Below are 22,760 nucleotides of genomic sequence, written 5' to 3'. Positions count from 1 at the left end.
GTTTTCTTTTTTTGCATGTATCTGTCTAATTTTGCCAACACCATTTATTGGAGACTGTCTTGATTCCATTGTATGCTCTTGCTTCCTCTGTCAAATATTAATTGGGCATAATGGCTTGGGTCGATTTCTGGGGTCTCTGTTCTGTTCCATTGGTCTATATGCCTGTTCTTGGGCCAGTACCAGGCTGTCTTGATTACAGTGGGTTTGTAGTATAACTTGATATCTAGTATTGTGATCCCTCCAACTTTGTTCTCCTTTCTCAATATTGCTGCAGCTATTCAGGGTCTTTTGTGGTTCCATATAAATTTTTGGAGTATTTGTTCTAGATTTATGAAATATGCTGTTGGTATTTTAATATGGATTGAAGTGAATCTGTAGATTACTTTGTGTAGTATGGACATTTTAATGATGTTGATTCTACCAATCCATGAACATGGAATAATCTTCCACTTGTTTATATCTCCTTCTATCTCTTTTTTCAACGTCCTGTAGTTTTTCAAGTACAAGTCTTTTTACCTCCTTGGTTAAGTTTATTACTAAGTATCTTATTTTTGTTGTTGTTGTTGTGGCAATGCTAAACAGGATTGTTTGTTTAGTTCCTTCTCTTTCTGAGAATTCATTTTATTGGTGTATATAATATACACACATCAATTTTGGGGTGTAAATTTTGTATCCTGCTATGTTGCCAAATTCATTTATTAAATCTAGTAGTTTTTTTATGGAGTCTTTAGGGTTTTCTATGTACAATATCATGTCATCTGCGAGTAATGAGTTTTATTTCCTCCTTTCCAATTTGGATGCATTTTGTTTTTTCTTCTTGTCTGATCACTGTGGCTAGGACTTCCAGTACTATGTTGAATAAGAGTGGTGAAAGTGACATCCAGTCTTGTTCCTGTTCTTAGGGGAAATGGTTTTAGTTTTTTCCCATTGAACATGATATGTGCTGTAGGCTTGTCATATATGGCCTTTATCATGTTGAAGTATGATCCCTCTATTCCCACTTTGCTGAGAGTTTTAATAAAAAATAGGTGTTGGATTTTGTCAAATTTTTTTTCTGCATCTATTGATAAGATCATGTGATTTTTGTCTTTCAATTTCTTTATGTGATGTATCACATTTATTGTTTTGTGAATATTGTACCAGCCTTGTATCCCTGGAATGAATCCCACTTTGTCATGATGTATGATCTTTTTAACATATTGCTTGCTAATATTTTGTTGAAGATTTTAGCATCTTGCTAATATTTTGTTGAAGATTTTAGCATCTATGTTCATCAGGGATATTGGCCTATAATTCTCTTTTTGTAGTGTCTTTATCTGGTTTTAGAATTAGGATAATGCTGGCCTCATAAAAAGAGCTTGGAAGTGTTCCTTACCCTTGGATGTTTTGGGATAGTTTTAGGAGTATAGGTGTTAATTCTTCTTTGAATGTTTGGAAAACTCTCCTGTGAAGCTGTCTGTAACTGGGCCTTTGTTTTTTGGGAGTGCTTTGATTACTGCTTCTTTTTCCTCAGTTGTTATTGGCCTATTTGGGTTTTCTGATTCTTCCGGATTCAGTTTGGAAGATTGTATTTTTCTAGTAATTTGTCCATTTCATCCACATTGTCCAACTTGTTGGCATATTGTTGTTCACAGTATTTTCTTACAATCCTTTCTGTTTCTGTGGCATCAGTTGCTAATTCTCGGCTTTCATTTGTGATTTAATTTATTTAGATCCTCTCTCTCTGTTTCTTGATGAGTCTGGCTAATGGTTCATCAATTTTGTTTATCTTTTCAAAGAACCAGCTCTTGGTGTCATTCATGTTTTATATTGTTATTTTAGCCTCTATGTTATTTATTTCTGCTCTAATCTTTATTATTTCTTTCCTTCTATTTACTCCTGGTTTTTATTGTTGTTCTCTTTCTAGCTCTTTAAGTTGTAGGGTTAAATAGTTTATTATTAATTTTTTTTTTTGAGGTAGGTCTATAGTGCTATGAACTTCCCTCTCAGGACTGCTTTTGCTGTGTCCTAGATATTTGGGGTTGTTGTGTATTCATTTTCATTTGTTTCCAGGAAGTTTTTTTATTTATTTCTTAATCTCATTGGTAACCCAATCTTTATTTAATAACATGCTGTTTAGCTTTTATGTGTTTGAATGTTTTTGAGTGTTTTTGCTATAGTTGATTTTTAATTTCATTCCATTGTGATATGAGAAGATGGTTGATATGATTTCAATCTTCCTGAACTTGTAGAGACTTGTTTTGTGTCCTAACATGTGGCTTATCATTGTGAATGACCCATTTGCATTTGAGAAGAATGCATATTCTATAGCTTTGAGGTGAAATGTTCTATAAATATCAGTTAAATCCATCTGATCCAGTGTTTCTTTTAGAGTCACTTCTTCCTTGTTCATTTTTTATCTGTAAGATCGATCCAGTGAGGTCAGTGGGGTGTTCAAGTACCCTACTATGACTGTACTGTTGTCAATCTCTCCCTTAAAGTCTGGTAGAAGCATTTTTAGATATTGGGTGCATATATGTTTACCAGGGTTATATCCTCTTGTTGCATCAATCCCTTTAGTATTATGTAGTGACCTTTGTTGTCTATTGTGATGGCCTTCATTTTGACGTCTATTTTGTCAGATAGGAGTATTGCTACATCAGCTCTTTTTTCATTTCCATTTGCATGAGAAATTTTGTTTCCATCTCTTCACTCTCATCCTGTGTGGGTCTTTTTTTCTGAGGTGGTTCTCTTATAGACAGTATATACTAGTAATTGGATCATGTTTTTTATCCAATCAGCTAACCTGTGTCTTTTGATTGGAGTATTTAATCTTTTAAGGTTATTATTGATAGTACTTATTTGTGGCCCTTTTAATTCTGTATGCCTATCTCTCTCTCTCTCTCTCTCTCTCTCTCTATATATATATATATATATATATATATATATATATATATACACACACACACACACACACACACACACACACACACACTGAGTGGCCAGATTATTATGATCTTTGAATGCATAATAATCTGGCCACTCAGTGTATATCCTATATAATAAAAGGCTAATATGCAAATTGTCCCCTTGACCAGGAGTTTGACCAGCAGGCAGGCCACAACTGCCCATGTCCCCTCCTCCTGGCAAGGCTGGCCAGACCCCACCCATGCACAAATTCATGCACTGGGTCTTAAGAAGAACCCAAACAGACACACACACACACACACGTGCACACACACACACACACACACACACACATATATACACTGAGTGGCCAGATTATTATGCATTCAGAGATCATAATAATAATCTGGCCACTTGAGATATATATATATATATATATATATATATATATATATATATATATATATATCTTCTCATTACAACAGTTCCTTTAGCAGCATTTCTTGTAGTGCTGGTTTGGTGGTGATAAACTCCTTTAGCCTTTTTTTGTTGTTGTTGTCTGGGAAGGTCTTTATTTCACCATCTATTTTGAATCACAGCCTTGCTGAATATAGTAAACTTGGTTTCAGATCCTTGGTTTTCATTAACTTGAATACTTTATGCCATTCTCTTCTAGCCTATAGAGTTTCTGATGAGAAATCAGCTGACAGTCTTATGGGAGCTCCTCCTTTGTAGGCAACAAATGGCTTTTCTTTTGCTGCCTTTAAGATTCTCTCTTTGTCTTTAATTTTTGGCATTTTAATTATGATGTGTCTGAGTGTGGGTCTGTTTGGGTTCTTCTTAGGACATAAAAATTAATTTATCTAATGAAGTATGCATGAACTAGATATGCAAGAGTATGTGCATGTGTGTGTATTATGTGGATGTGTGCATATTGTGTGTGTGTAATGTGTGTATATGGGTGTCTGTGTCTGTGTGTATGTGTATGGTGTATGTTTCTGTGTCTGATGTGTGTACGTGTGGTGCTTTGTTCCTTCTGTAGATAAAGACAATTGGATGCAGGAAGGCTGACAATCTATAAAGATTTCCACTCCAGAGAAGCAGAGCAAATAGGGAAACAGAATCTCTGAAATCAAACCAGTTGTAGGGCTCCCCAAGTGTGTCAACATGCACTGAGGAGGGGCACTGTCCTGACCGCTGGGCTCTCACTGGAAGCCTGTGAGGTGGGCCCTTTGTAGCCTCTCATTTATACAGAGGAGAAAATTGTGAGGAAGGGGAGTGGCTGGCCCTAGTCATACAGAGGATTTCAGCAGGCCAGTTCTCAGTTGGGAGTTCCTGTGAGCTTAACCATGTGACCGACCACAGCTTCCTCATCCATAAAATGGGAATAACAATAATACCAAACAAACAGGATGGTTATGCAATTGAGTGAAAGCATCTGCAGAAAACTTAGACCCACATTTGGCACGGAGAAAATGCTTGAGAGAAATGGACAGTGGGTAACACTGCCCTCTGTGCCCAGGCAGTGCCGCCTCTGGGAGGCCAGGATGGGCCTGAAGCAGGGTGATGATGGCCATGATGATGGGATGTCATCTTTATTGGGTCTGCTTTCTAATCCAACATGAACCCCTGGGCCTTGCCCAGCAGCACCAGGAATGCGCACAGCACGGTGACAGTCAGGGCAACTGTATGCTGGCCAAGCAGCCCTTGGACAGCAGAGAATGCCCTTGGGTAACTTTTCTGATTCAGTTCACAAGACATGGCCTCTTCAGGGCAGTTAGGTTGGCCTTTACTTGGTCTCTCCCCCCTTGTCTTTCCCTACCTTTCTGGGGGTCCCCTCCACTTTTGGGGGCTGTTCCCCTTGAGCATGCATGAGAATCACAGGGCACTGGCTAAACCCTGGGCTGTGCCCCACCTGAGTTTCTGGTTCAACCGGTGTGGGGAGGCCTGAGAACCTGCGTTCTTACCAAGTTCCCAGGCGAGGCTGGCACTGCTGCGGGTGCGGCCACATGGTGACCAGGGGTCTTCACCGTGGAGGCGCCCTGGAAGCTCCCTGTGTGGACAGGAGTGGGCATTTCTCAGCCCCCCACCCCCCCAGAGAGAAGGCTGCAAACAGCACACCTCTGCTGGCTGCACCGAGAGGCTCCCACAGCAGCGCTCAGGCCTACGATTGGCCAGAGGCCCTTCCAGGAGGGGTGAGGAGACAGCCTACGCGGGCAGTGCAGCGACGGGCTCTGCCCAGTGCAGCTGTACCCCAGCCAAGTGCCTGCCTCAGAGCTGATATGTCTACAAATTCTCCCCGGAAGATAGAAGGCAGCTGGACACTAAGAGAATGTCTCGATTCCATGCCTGTTCTCCCAGCGGGCAGTCCCGAGAACCAGGACCTGACACACCATATCGCAGCTGTGGCTGCATTCCATTCCTAGTCACTCCCCTTGAGAAGCAGACACACACAGATCACAGCTTTACTGCAGGCCAGCGGAGCACTCCTGGACTCTGGGGACCTCCTGGCGTGGGAGACCGAGGAGTCCCTGGGGCAGTGTCTGAGGGGCCCCTGTGGGAAAGCACAGGGCTAGGCACGCACGAGAGCAGAACCAGCTCTTTGGTGGTGACAGCACATCACCTGGCAAGTTATTGGACTGTTGACACCTCAATCTTCCCATCTGTGACATGCTGATAACACTGTCCTCACTGTAAGAGCTAAATAGATCAGCACCGTGGAGCTGTGTCAATCTCTGGACACACTGGAGGGGGCTGTGCCTTGAGGGAGAGGGTGCTGGTAGGCACGGCCTGCCCTCCGAGAGTGCGCTGAGTTAGAGAAAGGCAGGTGGACAAATAGGTGCGGGCCTCCTGTCGTCCTGACCCATATCATCTGCTTTTTGTGCAAAGCCCAGCATCTGGTATCCTCTCTGTCACTTGTCCTGAGCCACGTCCGTACCTTGGGGTGCTTTATTGCCTGGCATCAGCCCCCACTCCAGCTGTGAAACTGATGGTTCATTTTCATCCACGAAAGTGGCACGTATGCTTCCAAATCCACCACGTCTGGGATCAGATCAGTGCAATTAAAAAATATACCCCACATTTAGCTCAAGGAAATATTTCAGCTGAGTCACATAAATACATGCACTCTAATAAGACATGATATAGTTAAAGGAATGAGGAAGAGGATGAGAGAGCAAATGAGGGTACCCAGTAGAGAATAAAGCCAGAGATGCCTTTTAAATTGCAATAAAATTTACATAACATGAATCGGCCATCTTGACCATTTCTCAGTGGCCTTAGTGCATTCCATTGTTGTGCCCCCCTCCCCACCGACCAGCTCCAGCGCTCTTGTCAAGCTGGAACTCTGTCTGCATCAAACACTAACTCGCCATTGTCCCGCCCCCAGCCCCTGCCAACCACCGTTCTGCGTTCTGGCTGTGATTTTGCCTGGAACCCATGCCTCCTATACGTGCAATCAGGCAGCATGTCTCCTTTTGTGCCTGGCTGCTTTCATTAGCATAGTGTCCTCAGGGCCATGCATGCTGTGGCACGTGTCCGAATTCCCTTCCTTTCCAAGCTGAGTCACATTCCATTGGATGGATATGCTAGCTGGAGACTGTGTTAGTGTTTTTACATTAACTCAGTTTTAATAATTATGGCACATATGCTACGTGCTTGTGAGAAGTTATAAATCATGGCTGGTGTAGGAGGGAATGATAGTTCCAAATGCAATCAGCCCTGTAACTCACATGTAACTGAAGGCAACTCACTCATTGCTGGGCTACCTGCCCCGGCTTCCTTTTCAACCTTAAATTATGCCTATTATTTATCGGGATCTAAAAGTTTGGTGCACCTTCATGGCAGGGAGCACTGTTACAATTGTGGCAGCTGTGTCCTATAATATTACGTTAAAGTAGTTCTGACTGTTTCTGAAATGCAAATCAGTATGGCGCTCCCAACAGTGAAGTACTTGGGAAATGCCATTCATTTAACTAATATTGAGCAAATGTCTTGTCTGTAGCTGGGACAGAGGACGGAGGCTCTGTCCCATCCTTGCATCTGCTGCCTCAGAGGTGAAGACTGGCAATGCAAAACCCATTCGCAGACAAAACAATGCCAGGATGATGAGGCCACTGACAGAAGGAAGCCTGGGCCATGTAGAAAGGCCCCGCCTGGGCAGCGAGCTGGTCTGCAGGCCCCTCTGAAGAGAGGCCATTTAACGTAGGAGTCAGTCCCGTGCACAGAGCCACAGTGCGAGGTCCCTGCACTGACAGAGTAGGATGGTCAGGGAGGGAGGGAATCGCTGCATCTGGAGAGCTGGGGGCAAGGGGAAAGGAGCACAAAGGCTCTGCAAGAAAGAAGGAGAAGGCCTTGGAGGTGATGGCGAAGGGTGGGTTTCATGGCAAGTCTCCTGGGAATTACAAGGCCAATATCATCGGAACTCTATTTCTCAAGGAGCTCTCTTGCTGCTGGGGGGAGCCTGGATTAGAGAAAGGCAAGGGTGGAAGGGGATTGATGGGAGGGCGTGAGGAGAGCCCAAGGAGGCGGAACATGTTCAAACACCTGCTAGGAAGACGGTTGAGGGTTTGGCTTGACACGTGAGCAGATGGTGGCCCTCTTTATGACACGAGGAACAAGGGGACAGAACATGGGGAACAGAACTCAAGGGTTTGTTTTAGAAACAGGCATTTCTAAGGACCACGTGGGAGTCAGAGGCCGTGGTTGGAAACGCCAGTGTGGAGCCACAGAGCGCTCAAAGCTCCAGACAACTCTGTCATGAACACAAAGATGGGATCAAACCTTGGAGATGAACAAGGAACAAAGCACAGGGAAGAGATTAGAGACCCAGAATCAAACTCCGAGGAGCCTCAATGTGGAGAGGTACTCAGGGAGAGGACGACACACAGCTCAGAAAATGCCGCCACTGGCAGGGGAGCCAGCAGAGCGGGGTGTTGGGGTGACCAAGCAGAGAGGACCTTTCACGGCCCAGCGAGGGGAAGGTTATGCAGCAGCTGAGAAGTACATTAGATCTGGCCCCATGGAAGCCTGGCTCACTGGGTGCTGTGGGTAAAGCCAGACCAAGGCTTTTGAATAGTGACTAGAGGAGAGGGAGTGGAGACAGTGGGAATATATAATGTTTTTGAGAATTAATTCTGGTTTATAAAGAATACTAGAGGCCCGGTGCATGAAATTCATGCATGGGGGGTGAGGGGCCCCCTCAGCCCAGCCTGCACCCTCTCCAATCCAGGACCCCTCGGAGAATGTTCGGCAGTCGGACATCCCTCTCACAATCTGGGACCACTGGCTCCTAACTGCTCACCTGCCTGCTGGCCTTGTCACCCCCAACTTACCCCCCTGCTGGCCTGGTTGCCCCCAACTGCCCCTTCGCCAGTCTGGTTGCCCCTAACTGCCCCCTACCCCCGCTGGCCTGGTCGCCCCTTACTGCCCCCATTGCTGACCTGGTCGCCCCCAACTGCCCATCCACCAGCCTGGTCGTCCCTAACTGCACCCCCCGCCCCTGCCGGCCTGGTCACCCCAAAATGCCCCCCTCTGCCAGCCTGGTCACCCTTAACTGCCCCCCCGCCAGCCTGGTTGCCCCATAACTGCCCCCTACCCCCGCTGGCCTGGTCGCCCTTTACTGCCCCCACTGCTGACCTGGTCACCCCCAACTGCCCCTCTGCCAGCCTGGTCATCCCTAACTACCCCCCCCCCTGCCAGCCTGGTCACCCCAAAATTCCCCCCTCTGCCAGCCTGGTCACCCTTAACTGCCCCCCCGCCAGCCTGGTTGCCCTCAACTGCCCCCCTCTGCTGGCCTGTTGCCCCTAATTGCCCCCCCCCCACTGGCCTGGTCATCCTTTACCAACCTCCCCTGCCAGCCTGGTCTCCCCCAACTGCTCCCCCCTACCAGCTTGGTCACCCCCAACTGCCTCCCTCCTGGCCTGGTTGTCCCCAACTGCCCCCCCTGCCGACATGGTCGCCCCACTCAGCCTGCTGTTCAGTCATTTGGTCGTCCCTCACTAACCCCCCTGCTGGCCTTGTTGCCCCATGCAGCCTGCCAGCCTGCTGTTCAGTCATTACTGTTACTGTGACAGCATCCCAGACAATTTGCATATTCCTCTATTATTAATATAGATTGGAGAAATAAGATGGTAGCTGGAGGGAGGTAGTAGATGGAGGACTTTAAGTTGAGAGGTAGTATAGCATATTTGTATGCGGATGAGAATGTTTACCCCAAGTGGTCATTTTTTATCTCAGAATGTTTGCAATACATCTGCTTTCACTACAAAAATCAACCAATATAAGCAGCTGTCCATTAAGGGCATGACATTAAAATATGCCATCTGCACAGAATAGATGGTAGATAATTAAAACCTGTAAGAATAATTTGTGACATTTAATAAGCACCTATTATACACTAGACACTGCTTTAGACCCTTGGCTTACCTTATAAAATAATACAGAATAGGAGCTTATATTCTTTTTGGGGAGATATACCAAGCAACAAACTGATAAATAACTAACTTTTATAATATATTGGAGAGTGATTATTGCCATTATTAGCCACTGTAATTTTGAGAAAGAAGACCAAAGTTGGTGCTATCATGCTATCTGATATCAAACTATACTACAAGGCTGTAGCAATCAAACCAGCATGGCATGAGCATAAAAAGACACATAGGTCACATGGAAGAGAATAGAGAGCCAGAAATAATTCCTTTCCTACACAGTCAATTAACATTTGACAAAGAAGGCAAGAATATACAACACGGTAAAGACAGTCTATTCAATAAATGGTGTCAGGAAAAATGGACAGATACATGCAAAAGCAATTAAACTATACCACTTTCTTATGCCATGTACAAGAATAAACTCAAAATGAATTAAAGACTTAAATGTAAAACTCAAAATCATAAAACTCCTAGAAAACATAGGCAGTAAATTCTCTGACATGTCTCTTAGCAATTTTTTTTTTCTGTTATATCTCTTCAGGCAAAGATAGCAAAAGAAAAAATAAACCAATGGGACTATATTAAACTAAAAAGTTTTTGCACAGCAAAGGAAACCACCAACAAAATGAAAAGGCAACCTACTGACTGGGGGAACATATTTGCCAATGATTCATCTGATAAGGTGTTACTATCCAAAAGTTATAAAGAACTTATAAAACTCAACACCACAAACAAACAATACAATTAAAAAGAGGGCAGAGGACCTGAACAGACACTTCTCCATAGAGAACATACAGATGGCCAATAGATATATGATAAGATGCTCAGAATTACCAATCATCAGAGAGATGCGAATTAAAACCAATGAGATTTCACCTCACCTGTCAGAATGCCTACCATCACTAAATCAACAGGCAACAAGTGCTGGAGGGTGTGGAGGAAAGGGAACCCTCTTGGCTGTTGTGAATGAAGATTGGTGCAGCCACCATGGAGGGTTCTAAAAAAGTTAAAAATGCCTTATGACCCAGCAAACCCACTCCTGGTTACATGTCTCCAGAAACCCAAAACACTCATTCAAAAGGACCTATGTGCCCCTATTTTCATTGCAACATTATTCACAATATTCAAGATATGGAGGCACCCCACGTGGCCATCAGTTGGATAAAGACAATGTGGTACATTTGTACAATGAAATGTTACTCAATCATAAAAAGGAATTAAATCTTACCATTTGCAACAGCACGAATGGACCTGGAGAGTATTATGCTAAGTCAGTGGTCGGCAAACGGCGGCTTGCGAGCCACATGCGGCTCATGAGCCGCTGTTTGCCGCTCTGTTGACTAATGAGTTTGCCGACCACTGCCTTAGGGAAAAACACTTAAAAACATTTTAATAATGTACTAATGTCTTTAATCTGAAGTCAAAGCTTCTGGGTAAGGGTAATGCCTTACACAGTGGTCGGCAAACTCATTAGTCAACAGAGCGGCAAACCGCAGCACGCGAGCCTCATGTGGCTCGCGAGCCGCAGTTTGTCAACCACTGTGCCAAGTGAAATAAGGCAGACAGAGAAAAATAAGTACCATATATTTCACTTATATGTGGAATCTAAGGAACAAAATAAATGAACAAACATAACCAAAACAGACTCAAAGACATAGAACAGACTGATGGTTGCCAAAGAGGATGGGGGTGGGGCTGGTAAAAAAGGTGAGGTATTATGAAGTACAAATTGGTAGTTACAAAATAGTCATGGGGATGTAAAGTACAGCAGAAGGAATATAGGCAATAATATTGGAATAACTACATCTGGTGCCAGGTGGGTACTGGAAATATTGGGGTGATTACTTTGTAAATTATATGATTGTCTAACTAGTATGTTGCACACCTGAAACTAATATAAAGTAATATTGAATGTCACTAATTGAATAACAAAATAAAAGCTTGTGCAATTTCTAGGTCCTACAAAAATATATAAATAAATATGAAATCTTTAAAATCAAAAGAGAAAAGCATCATGTGCCAGTGATCTAGAGTCTATTTACAAGGGGGAAATATATATATATTTTTAAACATATATTTTAAATGCCCAGACTCACTGGTAATCAATGAAGCAAGCAGCTTGATGCATTTCTCACTCACCAGACCTGAAAGAAATGAAGAGAACCCAGCAGTCAGTGGGTGTGGCACAGCCTGCACTCAGGCCCTGCGCACCAGGAGGTGGCGCCACTGTTTGGGAACACCTTGGGCCTCTTGAGTGGAGCTGAAGACTGAGCTGCCAGCAGTGTCACTCCAGGGAGGGCCAGTCCCTGCGCTTGTCAGGTGGCATGTGTAAAAGCGTTCACATAGCCATTGTTTGCAATAGCAAATTAGTCATAAATATTAAGAGAGGCACGTCATTCAGAAGTAAAATGAATCACGCCCAGACCCCTGCAGATGAAGCTCACAGAGAGGAGGGAGAGAAAATGAAGTTGCCCAGGATGCACACAGTGCATCACATCATGCTGCCCGCGGCGAGGGAAGCCCATCATTTAGGGGTGCTAACTAGTTCAAGAGCCAAGAGAACTTGGAGAGTGACAGACCCCAAACTCAGGAGAGTGTTTTCTCGGAGTTTCTCGGAGCAGACGTGTGAGAACAGGAAACAGCACATCCGCGTCATGTCAGGTCATGTCACGTGCAGGATCAGGCCTCCCACAAACGCCACGCCAAGGAGCGGTCCAGTTCTGCCAACGTGCAGGGCATGCTGTGCCCCGGGCTGGAATGCAGCCTTGAGGTGAGGGTGGCAGGTGCAAAGGACACGGTAACCCGCGGCATGTCCTTCGCCCTGAGAATCAGGCTGTCCAGGAGGCAGGGGAGGCCGCGTGTACTGAGGAATGACATCTGAGACAGCTGAATGCTGGGAATGGTGGCAGAGCTGGCAAAGGCTGCTGAGCGCGAGGACTGGCATGGCACAGATGGCATCCTGGAGCCCGTGCTGTCAGGATGAGAATCGTGTGCATCGATGGAAAAGGTAACACGGAGCCGAAGCCAGGAATGGAAGCGACCCGGTGAGAGGAGGCTGCACCGAACGCAAAGGAGGCGGCTCTGCTCCGGCCGCGCTGTCCGCTCTCATCACGCAGACAGTCAGCAGATCTCAGGAAAACGCGCAAGGCACTGAGGACCTCTCTCTTTCACACAAGTGCCCGGAGACCCCACCTCTGACCTGCTATTCACACCGCATCCCTTGAGGGCAGTGTCCAGAGTTAGTGTCACGGGGGAGAGGTGACGGTGATTGTGCTTGACCTCTGGAGAATGGAAAGGACAGAGCATTTCCTCCAGGGCCTCATGCTCCGGGCTGCCCGCTGGGCTTTGTTATGCTGACAGCGTTTTTATTATCAATGGGAGCCGGGCGATCTGTACGGTGCTTCCTGTGGTCGTCCCGGCCTTCCTCATATCCTTGCGGACAAGGGAGCTGGCCACAGCGCTAGGACTGTGGGCAGCGCAGGTCAACGGCCAGGCTTCACTTCACGGCCTGGGCGAGGACCACAGGGGCAGGCGGGCTCCTCCAGGGTGCCCAGTCCGTCCAGGAGGAGCTACTCTGGGCACCAACTCAGACTGGGTCCGTGCCAGGGAGATCACTCTGTCTGTGATTGCTTCCTTGCCTTTATCCTGGGGTTTGGCTCACTGCTCCACCTCCGAGCAGTGAAAGCTGGTCCTTTCAACCCTTGGCCAGAGGTGTGTTTTGTTTTTTGTTGTTGGTTTTTTTCCATTAATTGTTTTGGTGTAGGTTCCTCCTCTCCACACTCCTTCTTCATACCCTTGACCCTGGAGTCACCACAGAGAGAAACTTGTCCTTCTGCTCCAGGGCCTCTTTCAAAGTTGCATCTGCCCTCGGCCATCCGGGCCCATCGCCCATCCTGTACCCAACGCTCTGATGGTCCTCCGACTCTCCCCACTCCCGCGTTGTCTTTTCTTACTAACCCTTCGGTGCGTGTGATTGTATGTGTCAACCTGACGAGGCCACACAGTGCCCACACATTGGGTCAAACATTACTCCAGGTGTTCCTGTGAGGGTGTTTCTGGATGGATTAACATTTGAACCTGGTGGACCGTGTGAGCAGATGCCCGCCCCAGTGTGGGGACCTCTCCCATCAGCTGGCGGCCTGAATAGAGGAGGGAGGCTGACGTCCTCAGTTAAGAGGGATCTCCTGCCTGGTGGCCTTTGAACTGGGACCTCGGCTTTTCCTGACTTCAGGTCCTCCTGGGTCTCAAGCCTGCTGGCGTTCAGACTGTAACCACAACATTGGCTCCTTAGTCTTCAACCTGCCAAGCACATACCTTGGGACAGAAGTCTCCATAATTATGTGAGCCAATTCCTTTTACAGTTGTAATCTCTTAACAGCAGAGCTTTGTTTGAAGAATGCATTAGTAGGCAATTTCATGCACACGCCACAGCGTGCACCTCACACACCATCTTTGCGCGGCCCATTACACACCCAGGCTGTACGGTCTAGCCTATTGCTCCTAACATACAAACCATACAGCGTGTTACTCTCCTGAACACGCAGGCAACTGGAACACAATGGTAAGTGTGTTGTGTGTGTCTAAACATATCTAAATACACACAAGGCACAGTAAACACGTGACAGATAAAAATGATGCACTCACCAGGACTGGCGGCGCTCTGGGTGAGTCTGAGTGAGTGGTGAGGAGAGTGAAGGCCTAGGACATGCTGTGCATCCCTGCAGACATTGCAAACACGGCGCACTCACCTACAGTAAGCTTATGAAAACGCCTTCCTTTCTGCAATAACAAACTCACCTCAGCTTCCTGGGACTCTTTTATTTTATTCCAATTTTAACTTTCTGACTCTTTTGTCATACACTCAGCTTAAACACAAATGCGTCGCACAGCTGTACAAAAACATTTCCTTTAAATCCTAATTCTATATGCTTTTTTCTATTTAAAATTATTTTGTCGCTTTACTTTTCAGTTGTTAAACTTTTTTGTTAAACACTAAGACACGAACACATGAACACATGCACTAGCCTAGGCCCACGCAGGGTCAGGACCATCAATGCTGTTGTGGGGTCGAACCCTGGAGTCAGAATAAGACCACCGGAGGCTGCTAATTGATTTAAAAAGCAGGCAAGGATTTATTGAACTGGCCAGGACGGCTGCGAGGGCACCACATGCAGGTGGAGTCCACCCTCACGACCGCCCCGTTCCAGGTGTAGGCAGTCCTTTCAAAGGTCTAGACCACAAGAATTTTCCTTTGTCCTGCTGGGAAAGCAGGTTTTTACAGAAGCAGACCCAAGCGGACTCAGTAAGCTCTAAAGGTTATCTACAGTTTCTACTCCTGGAGCTACTGAGTCAGTGGGAATCAATCTCCTGCAGTCCTGGTCCACAGGCACAGGAACATTACCTCTGTGAGTCTCCAGGCCTCAGTCTGGAAGCTGAGGTAACCACCCTATTGTCCAAGCAAGTAAGTGCTGGCAGAAGCCAGAATAGCAGGGTTAAAATTCAAACAGCAGTTTTTACCTAAGTGTGGTTGCTACCATACTTCAAATGCCACTGCCTCCATCTCCACATCTCGTCCTGGGAGTGTCCAGGGGCAGTGACAGCCACGGGCTGTGGTCTCCTGGGACAGCAGTGCCCTCCGGGAGCCCCTCTGGGAGGACCGGCCTGAGGTCTCCTGGGGAAGCAGGTGTCACTCTGTCAGAACTATGACCACAATGGGTCACTTGTCTTGCTCTTTAATCACAGATTAGGTTGCAAGCATGTAATGCTCCATGGACATCCCTCTCCATCGGGGAAAACCTTTGGTGTTGGGGTTCATGTTTCCAAACGTCCCGGAGCTGGCGGAGTCTGCAGAGCTCCTGTAAACGCTTCACTGGCGTTTTCTTGGGGATCTTCTTTTCCTTCCCCCGCAGTTTCCGTTTCCCGTCTCTTCTCAGCCCTGCGTTCCTGCTCCAGGTCCCACAGCTCCTCATCCGTCAGCTCCCCAGGACCCCCGCCAGGAGCTCCTCGGGCCACCCCCTCCACGCCCAGGGGAGCCCTTGGCCTCTCGCCAGCTGCTGAGCTGCCAGCCCCTCGTGCTTGGCAAGTCCTTTGACGAACCCTGTGTCTTCCCCGAGTGACAGCCGTCGACTCGCGGGGGCTCACAGCGAGGCTCTGGGTGCAGCGTGGACGCGGTCACCCTTTGGAATGGCACCCGTCCTCCCTCGGCTGCGCACAGCCAGGCCCAGGCGGCCCAGGCACACGCTAAGGCTGCACCTCCCGGCGTTCCTGGCGGGAAAGGCGGCTGAGAGGATGCCACCACTTGGGTTTGGGGATGGAGAGCACCGACAAGGGCACGTGCCACAGTGAGCACTTCCTGAAGGTGTCCTCCCCACACGGCCCTCCCCATGGCGCCGCCTGGACGTGAGGGGCCTCTGGGGGAGGAGCCGGCCACCAGGAGGCTCACTGCTCTGCGGGTCACGGGCGTGCGTGTCACTGACACGCGTGAAGGCGGGTCTCAAGGTGCCAGACACACGGGTCTCCATTGGGGCCCCGCCGTGGCCCCGAGCAAGACTGTTCTCTGCTCCTGGAAGCCGGGCCCTGGCGCTGGCCTCCCCGCGTCCAGGTGCTCCCCGCGGCGCCGCCTGGAAGGGCGGCTCCATCCTCAGGGCAGAGCTCCCTGGTCCTTCCTTCACCATCAGCTTCTCTGCAGCTTCCCCACGCCCAGCGCCTCGCAGCAGCACTCGCAGCCTCGCTCCCGCTCCCGGGGAGTGAGTGCCGAGAGGCTCCCTCGCCCAGGGCCAGCACCAGCAGCCTCCGCCAGGCCGGGCCAGCGGAGTGGGAGCAGCAGGTCATCCACAAACATCTGCTCTGACCGCCCCCGCCCCTCCCGTGTCAGCTATTTATATCGGGTAGAAGAACAAAGATTACATGGGGAAGGAGGCAAAAGGGTAGCCAAAGGCCAGTTAACAAGTAATGCAGCTGGAAATTTGCAAAAGCCTGTGGGTATGCAAAGCCTGGGCTCTTCAAAGGGCTGGCGGCTCTGGTTTCTGGCTCTGGTTTCTGCAACAAGGCTGTTAACCTTTCCATGAGAACAGGCAGCTCCGATGGGGAGGATGGCCCGCATGCCCAGGTGAGCCCCCAGCCAGGTTGGAATGTGCCTTCTTTAATCAGAACAAAACATGCTGAGCATGAGTAACATTTCTTACAATTATAGTTGGTCCCCAACATTCTATTTCTGCCCCTGACAAGACCGCCATTGTATGCATTCTGTCACTGAGGGGAATGTCGTTATGCAGCGCATGGCAGTAATGAACACACACACACACACACACACACACACACACACACACACACCCCTCAGGGGTTCTATGTCTGAGGAAACATGACTAATGCAGTAGGATTTTTGAAAACAAAACACAAAACAACAACAACAAAATGTCCAGGCAGATGCAGCCAACTTGGTCCTGTTGAATTGAAAGGAGGCCTCAGGTTTCACATCCTTCAAAGCCCCCAAATTTGTATAGGTTTCAAGTGTACAATTCCATTATCACCCCAATAATTTAATTACACGTTTAGAAAGGAATTGGGATGAGTTTATGGGGGTCTCGGGGTGGAACGTCACATCTAGAGGCGGCTCAGCAGAGAGAGAAGCCAGGGCTCAAGGCAGGGCCACCCTACCGACAGGCCATGCCTGCCTTGCCGTTTAGGCTCCTATGATTTGTTCCCCCTTCAATTGATCAAATCTATTGTTCTGAAAAACAAAACTAAGTTTGGAACTAAAAGAGAACATGGACATCATCTAGTATACATTCGGAAATTAAGCCTTACAGAAGGTAAACTACAGGTGAACTGGCAAAGAGGGATATTCCTGGTCATTGGCTCCGGAAACTTCCGCTGTGCTCCAACCACAGGGCTTCTCCAAATACTGTGACGCCTCCCTCCCCCTCTACCCCCCCACTCCCCTACCCCTCCACCCCCACCCGCTCCCAGCAAACCTGGGAGGATGCTGCAAAACCAAAGGAAAATTCTTACCCAGTTTAATTCCAAGACTCCTCCCTCCAGCAAGGTTTTCCCAAGGGCAGGTGGGGAAGCCAGCCCATGATGCCTCTGGTGGGAAGCTCCCTGTGCTGCATCCGAGGGCCCACCTCTGCTTGCTGTTTGGCCCAGCGGGACCTTGCTGGAACCACAGGCTGTGCATCTACCAGCATCCCAGCAGGGGGAGGGGAGGGCCCTGCCTTGCCCAGAGGTGGTTCTGTGCCTACAAGTGTCTGCCAGGAACCACCGACCCGCACACTCAGAATTCCTGAATTGAACTACATACAGCTGGTTTCTTATTGAAGAAGGTGCTTGGGAGTGCAGTGTGCAGCCTGCTTCCTACTTGAACAGCTAAGGATGAATGTGGCTTGTGGAAATGAAGTTGAATAATTAATTACTTCATCTTCTCTCTCAAAAATTGGTTTATTATCTCCAATGGAACTCCTTCAATTCTCATTACCCAGCTTACGAGTGACATTTAGATAAAGGCCCTCTGGCGCCCGTTGTTCTTTGTTCTTTTGGAACCTCTCCTGCACGCAGGACTGAGAGACCTGTGGGACTGCCCTTTGAAAGAGCACATCTCCGCAGAACAGCCATGTGTCATCCCGTCGGCCCGTTTCTCCTGCGGTAGCAGCCGCCTGAGCTTAGTGATTGCAGCAAGAGTGATTGGTGAACTGAAGATTTCTTCCCCTGTTCTCGCTATAGCAAGTTAAGTTAGAATTTTTCATGGTTGGGTGAAAGAATAAAGCCACAATAAACGAAGACAGGGCATCAGTTCTGCACGTGCCTCTCCTTCATTTCCTTCATGCGAGTAGTTTTGCCGCAGTTGCTCTTCCTAAGCCATAGACCAGATGGCATTAAATCTCGTACAATGCTAATGGTCATCCCTATATATTTAAAGTTACGTAAGAATGCTAGAATTGGAAATATCTCTCTCTCAAAGCACAAATCTCTCTCTCTCACACAATAACATTAATGAAAACTATATGACTAGTCAACAAAGAGAAAATGGAGACTAATTGTGGTGTAGACTATGAAGGAGGCAGAATCCATAACAAAATAAGGAAGGGACTGGGGCTCAGGGGATTTGTTGCTGGGAGTCTGGACCCGGGATTCTGGGGCTGGAGTTTGCAATCCTTCAAGCTGTTGCCGGCCAGCTCCCTCTGAAAGCTTGGGGAGAATCCTTCCCGCTCTTCTAACTTTTGCTGTTTGCTGGTGATCCTTGTAGGTGTGTCTGTCACTCCGACCTCTGCCTTCATCACCACAGGGCTGCCTTCCTCCACGCATCTCTTCTCCTCTTCTTAAAAGAATACCAGTCATTTCAAAGGCCCACTCTACTCCCATATGACCTCATCTTCTCCAAATATCTCTGTGATAACCCTGTATTCAAATAAGGTCACGTGTCTGAAGACTGGGGGATGGTCCTCCCGTACCCTTTGGGAGGGGCCACAATTCACCCACACCAAGAGGCAAATCACCCTTAAACAGGGCACCCACGGAAGGCCTCTCGTGGACAGTGCACTCAGGAGCAGAGGTGAGGCAGAGATGCGTGGAATGAGCGTGGCCCGATGAGCCCACAGAGCTGATGGCAAGCACAGTGGAGGGAGGCGCTGGTGCATTTAGGGAACGGAGAAAAGGCTAGTTTGGCTGGCTCCTGGGAGCAGAGGGAAGAGGGCCAGAGATGGAATTGGGACACTGCAAGCTGCCACATCATGAGAGCTTTGTGAGCCACATAAAGGCTGGGCAGGATTCTCAGCTCTGGGGCGGAGAGGAGGATAAAGGCACGGGGGGCGGGAGAAAGCGGGGCATTTCAAGGGGCGCTCTATCCGGTGGAGAGGAAGACCTCCAGACCCAAAGGAGCGGAGGTGGCAGATGACCCAAAAGATGGCAAGATGAAAGTGTTACCCCTAACGGCAAGCCGGAGTCCTTATTCCGGGTTCTTGTCCCACAAAGTTGAAGACTAAAAATCATGGACTAAAAGATTTTATGCAAAAGCCTGGACATTTATTGCAAGCATATACAAACCCCCGCCTGGGGAGGGGCCCCAAAATGGTAACCCGTGAAGTCTCTTTGTCTCAGGGTTTATAAATGCTGCCGCCTCTTTGTCTGTTCATGCTACTTTCTAATTGGACCCTTCCTCGTTTTATGTCCCCTCGTGCTTTTTCCCAATTGGCCGATCTCCCCCTTCCTGCCTGGTGTCAGTTTCAAAGCTTCTAAGCCTACCCAGCACTTCCCCTTTCCTCCCCCTGTAGCATTCTGCTCCCTCTGTGCTGGTGAGATAAACATTCTGGTGGTTTGGAGCTGGCTCTGCCCCTCACACACCCATCCCTTTCCCAGGGACCCTGCCCTAACTGCCTCTCTCATCTCTAAACCCCCTCAGAAGGAAGAACGTGCTACAAGCCAGCAGGAAGCAGGATGTGTAGCCAGAGGGGAAGCTATGTCTCGGAAGGGCCCGCTCATTGAGCTGAGGAGTTGCTGGGGCATGAGATGGAAGTCTGCATGAGATGCTACCGGAGAAGGGAGGACTGCAGAGGCGTCAGCTTTGAATTGTGGCAAAGTGGCAGAGTCTTGCACAAAGCAGTTTAGGGTTCAGAGGAACGTGATGAATAAGGCCCATGTTCCACAGGATACAGGATGTTTGGGGAAGGAGGACAGGAGGGGTCTGCTGGGCGGGACCCAGGGACCTGCAGAGCAGTAAGAGCTTACCAAGTTGCATCTTATGGATGTAGCATCTGTCTGCATTTGTTCATATGTTAGTCGAGCAAGAGAACTAGGTCAGCCTTAGATAAAACAGGGATAACATAACTCTCAGATGACAGAAAACAGCTGGCAGCTCTGTGTGGGCCTGCTGAGCTGAAAGATTAAAAGCAAATAGACAGTGTGGCGCCCCATCCTTGCGGGGTGCACGTGGCATCAAGGATGGGGAGGGAGAAAAGGCAATGCCTCCTGGTGCAGTGGGTAGGCCTGCAGGGGTGGTTAAACATGCAGAATCAGGGTCAAAACCAGCGGAGTAACACACAACCTTTATTCTCTGCAGAAAGGCCTGCTCTCAGGTTCTTCATTCACGTCAAATTGATGCCATTCTCTACCAATCGTCCTTGGCTACGGAAGTGGGTGCGGGGAGCACTACACACTGACACACGCATGGGGCTGAGTCCCGTGCCCCAGTGGCCGCAGTGTTGCTGCTGGAGGCTCTCAGCAGGCGCCTGTCCTGGGAATGGCGCTCAGAGAGGGCCCGGGGCACAGCACACATGTGGGGCTGGCCCAGTGCTGCGCGCCAGCTGGGGCATCTCTGAAGGGCCCACCAAACTTCAGAGCTCTGATTTGGGGCCAGTGAACTCAGGGACAAAATCCAAAGACAAATTGCATTTTCTTTCCCTTTTGCGGGGAGCCCTTCTATTCTTGGGCCTGGGCTTTCTTTTCTCCAAGTAGATGTGAAAAGCTTCTTGCATTTTAGGGTCAAGATCTTAGTGTGGAGGGTCTGGCCCACCCAGCAATTAGACTAGAGTGGCTCCGTGGGGAGAAGATAGAGGCGGGAAGAAGAAGGTCATGGCCAGTCCTGGAGGAGGACATCCTGACTGCTGACAAGACTGCTGGGAAATGGGGTGTCCTCCCCCCCCCCCCCCCGCCCCTTATGTGATAACTCTTAGAATTTGATTGAATAGACAAGTACTAAGGTGCAGGACCAGAAGCATCTTTGGTGTGTGTCTGCCTCTCAGCCGTCTTTCTTGTGTGTCTGCCTGCTCAGTAGCCGAGCAGGGCTCTCCTACTGTCTCCGCTCTGCCTCTCCCTGGATGGTGTTTGCACGCTCTGGGCCTGGGGGCCAGGTCCCAGAAGGAGCTGCTGGCTCTCACGTGGATCATGCGGTCCCGGGGGAGGAGCAGGGCTGGCGTGCTTGGCGATGCCGTTGGGTAACACTCAAGGGTGACCAGCAGAGCCCGAGAGAGGGGCGGGCTCCGCAGGCGCCCTCTCACCCAGCTGAACCTGGAGTGGGCAGTGCCTCTCCCAAGGAAGTTCTTTGCACAAAGGGTCCTCTGACCCTCAGACCGTGCTCTGTCTTGAGGGGGAGAGAGAGTGAGGGGGTCCCCCGCGAGGGTCCTTTTTCTGATTTGCATAGAGACCACGTGTGAGCTCGCAGAACCCCAGGTCAGGAGAGCAAAGAGGGAACGCAGGTGAGGGGCTCCTTTTATGGTCTCCCCCAAAGACCGTGGGCACACGTGTGAGTCAGGAGAAGGACACAGCCTCCTCGGAGTGAAGGACGCTGGGTTGGCTGAGTCCATTGCAATCTGCTTTGGGATATAGAGGAATGCTGTGCCCGCTTCCCCGCGCACATTCGCACAGGAGCCGTCTCTGCACCCAGGTGGCCAGCTCAGTGCTGCTGCGAGCAGCCTCAGCAGGACCGCCGGCCTGGGGTGGGTCACACATCCTGCCCAGCCCCAGCTCTGCTGAATCAGGAAACCTGGGTCCTGGCCCAGCTGCGGGATTAACAAGCCCGCCGGGTGGTTCTGAATCAGGGCAGAGTGTGAAAGACACTCGCCTGGAGCTTCTCACCCCAACAGGCCTCGGTGTGTCCTGGGATCTTATTCAATCTGACCTGACGATGAGGTCCCGGGAGCACGCTGCTCCTCTGGCCGATGCAGTCAGAGCTGGGGGAGTGGCAGACAGACCATTTCAGTCCATTGCTCCTGTGTAAATGGGCCCTGGGCCCTGCTTCTCTTTCTAGAACAAATACTCATCATATGTGGCAAAACGCAGGCTTCTCCCATAATGTGTAATTTGCAGAATTGAACTGGTGCCCTTCACCCACTCCAGATTCTTGCTCCCTACTAGATCTGGGCTAGAACTGGCTTTTTGCCTTCAATATTTTTATTATTTTTTATGTTGTTGAACATTTAATTTCTGTTTTTAATATGTTTTTATTGTTGACTAGAGGACCGGTGAATGAAATTCGTGCACAGGGGTGTGTGTCCCTCAGCCCAGCCTGCATCCTCTCCAATCTGGGACCCCTCGAGGGATGTCCGACTGCCCGTTTAGGCCCGATCCCGGGCCTAAACGGGCAGTCAGACATCTCTCTCACAATCCAGGACTGCTGGCTCCCAACTGCTCACCTGCCTTCCTTCCTGATTGCCCCTAACTGCTTCTGCCTGACAGCCTGATTACCACCTAATCACTGCCCTGCCAGCCTGATTGATGCCTAACTGCTCCCCTGACAGCCTGATTTCCCCTAACTGCCCTCCCCTACAGGCCTGGGTTCCCTCCAACTGCCCTTCCCTGCAGGCCTGCCCCCCCCCCCCACCCAAACTGCTCTCCCCTGCAGGCCTGAGTCCCTCCCAACTTCCCTTCCCTGCAGGCCCGGTCACCCCAAACTTCCCTCCTCTGCCAGCCTGGTCACCCTTAACTGCCCTCTTCTGCAGGCTTGATCACCCCCAA

Source organism: Cnephaeus nilssonii (assembly GCF_951640355.1).
Source record: "Cnephaeus nilssonii genome assembly, chromosome: 14".
NCBI lineage: Eukaryota > Metazoa > Chordata > Mammalia > Chiroptera > Vespertilionidae > Cnephaeus > Cnephaeus nilssonii.
The sequence above is the reverse complement of the archived record's forward strand: the minus strand, read 5'-3'. Positions refer to the sequence as shown.